This window comes from Rhinopithecus bieti, unplaced genomic scaffold (genome assembly GCF_001698545.2).
Source record: "Rhinopithecus bieti isolate Rb0 unplaced genomic scaffold, ASM169854v2 scaffold_54303, whole genome shotgun sequence".
Taxonomy (NCBI): Eukaryota; Metazoa; Chordata; class Mammalia; order Primates; family Cercopithecidae; genus Rhinopithecus; species Rhinopithecus bieti.
Window position 1 is genome coordinate 1 of NW_016896294.1, and position 2595 is coordinate 2595.

Genomic DNA, 2595 nt, shown 5'->3' on the forward strand with positions numbered 1-2595 from the left:
GCCTCCCAAAGTGCTGGGATTACAGGCTTGAGCCACCGCGCCTGGCCCCACTTTGTTTTCTAAGATAGGTGGCTCTGGGGCCAGCCCTGGGGAGGCTTTCTCACATGAAAGTGTGCTAATTGGAGTTGGAAAGTTTGTATAAATAATTTTAGCCAACAGTAAAGTTATAGAAGAGGAAACTAATACCTAAGAGTAAGGTGGCATTCACCAGTTAGATGCAGACCAGGCTGGCGCCCATGTTTCCTGCTTTGGAGGCCAGGGCCCTTCCCAGTGTCCTAGGCTTCCTGGGGCAGACCGTGTGTTTGGGACCGCTCACTCCCACCCTGTTTCTCCTCCTGTCTGTCTGGAAATGCACATGGCGCCCTGTGTCTTTGATAGCCCCTAACACTTGTATCTCTTGTTCTCAGTAAACTCCGGGCAAAGCTGGGGCTGAAACCCTTGGAGGTCAATGCCATCAAGAAGGGTGAGTATGGGGCTGAGGATGGGGTTTGGGAGAAAGGGCTATCTGAAGGGGTCTTTGAAGAAGGTGGGATTAGAGGGCAGGTTCAGCACGGTTTAGTGGTCTTACACATGCATATTTGCCGGAAGGCACGAGGTCCCTTCTTGCTGTTATAATGGGGACCTGGGACTCTGCTTGTTCTCTGAGTTAGAGCCGTGGCCGTCGCATACTCACTCTGGCTGTGAGGTGTTGTTAGATGGACTGGAAGACGTGCACACTTGCTGCAAACTGGGCTGTGCGGGGTGGGTCTGTTGTTTTCTTTAAAGCACGATTTGAGAAGCTTTGGAGCCACAGAGGGTCCTGTTGTGCTGCGTGGGTTGGCCAGGAGTGTGGGGACGAAGTGGGAGCAGGGAGGTGAAGGATTGTTCCTTCCTGTCCTGACCCCTTCTGGCCCCTGAGCTGGAAGGGGCAGGGTGAGTGGCTCCCTCCTCTCCCCACCAGCCATGGGCGGGCATAGCCTCACGTCTGGGCCCCCCTTCCAGAGGCGGGCACCAAGGAGGAGCCCGTGACAGCCGATGTCATCAATCCTATGGCCTTGCGACAGCGAGAGGAGCTGCGGGAGAAGCTGGCGGCTGCCAAGGAGAAGCGCCTGCTGAACCAAAAGCTGGGGTGAGGGGTCCTGGCCAGGGCAGGCAAGGGAAGGGCTGGGGAGGCCACCATCCTTGGCTGCCTTTTGAGTGGGGTTGGGAGCAGGAGCTGGGCTCCTCGAGCATCACTTTCTCCCCTCTTCAGGAAGATAAAGACCCTAGGAGAGGATGATCCCTGGCTGGACGACACCGCAGCCTGGATCGAGAGGAGCCGGCAGCTGCAGAAGGAGAAAGACCTGGCAGAGAAGAGGGTGAGCACCTGGGCAGCATGGGGTGTTTGCCCAGTGCTTCTGGTGGCCTGACTGGGCACTGAGGCAGGGGCCGACCCCAGAGAGGTGAGACGGGGTTCGGAGAGAGGACGGGCTGTGGTCGGTAGCATCCGCTTTGGATTCTCAGCAACTTTCCTGCAAGACCTGCTCATTTTGCACTCCACGTGGTTGAGCCCTGAGTGTTTTCTGGTGATGCTGAGTGGCCTGGGGTCCTAGGTCACCCCTCCCTGTCCCATAGGCCAAGTTACTGGAGGAGATGGACCAAGAGTTTGGTGTCAGCACTCTGGTGGAGGAGGAGTTCGGGCAGAGGCGGCAGGTGAGGCTGCGGCAGCCGGGGCAGGTGGTGCAGGGCGCACTGGCGGCCTTGCTACCTGGAATCCCAAGGTTGGGCGCATGGAGGGAGGTTCCTTACTCGCCTGATTCTTCCGTTAGGACCTGTACAGTGCCCGGGACCTGCAGGGCCTCACCGTGGAGCATGCCATTGATTCCTTCCGAGAAGGGGAGACCATGATCCTCACCCTCAAGGACAAAGGTGACGCGAGCTGGGTGCCTTGGGTCGGGGCACAGCCTCTGCTGAGTTGCGGACAAGTGTGAATGGCCACTGCTCTGTGCTGCCCGCAGGCGTGCTGCAGGAGGAGGAGGACGTGCTGGTGAACGTGAACCTGGTGGATAAGGAGCGGGCAGAGAAAATGTGGAGCTGCGGAAGAAGAAGCCTGACTACCTGCCTTATGCCGAGGACGAGAGTGTGGACGACCTGGCGCAGGCACGGCCTGAGCAGGCTGGGCGGCGGGGCTGGGGTGGAGAATGTCGGGAATAGGGGCTCTGAGGAGGTGGTGGCTCAGTGGCTTTTCAGGAGCCACCCTAGGTCCCAACCTGTACCTCTTGCCTTGCAGCAAAACCTCGCTCTATCCTGTCCAAGTACGACGAAGAGCTTGAGGGGAGCGGCCGCATTCCTTCCACTTGGAGCAGGGGGGCATGGCTGATGGCCTGCGGGAACGGGAGCTGGAGGAGATCCGGGCCAAGCTGCGGCTGCAGGCTCAGTCCCTGAGCACAGTGGGGCCCCGGCTGGCCTCTGAGTACCTCACACCTGAGGAGATGGTGAGCCTTCTTGCACCTTATACTCAGGGTCACGATTCTCTCTCCCCTGGGGCTCCTGCGCTGCCCGCAGGCACTGGGAAGAGAGGGCAAGTATTTGTGTTCACAAAGCGCTTGGCCTCGCCGGCGAGCAGTAAATGGCAAC

General features: G+C 59.0%; 1 pseudogene across 1 annotated transcript; it reads left to right on the forward strand.

Moving 5' to 3' along the window:
• The first annotated feature begins 113 nt into the window (after nucleotides 1-113).
• Nucleotides 114-2484, forward strand: LOC108525983 (U4/U6.U5 tri-snRNP-associated protein 1-like; annotated as a pseudogene). Its single transcript, XR_001884388.1, has 6 exons — nucleotides 114-463; nucleotides 982-1108; nucleotides 1232-1337; nucleotides 1594-1671; nucleotides 1788-1887; nucleotides 1977-2484. The product of XR_001884388.1 is annotated as a U4/U6.U5 tri-snRNP-associated protein 1-like (transcript).
• The last annotated feature ends 111 nt before the right edge of the window (nucleotides 2485-2595 follow it).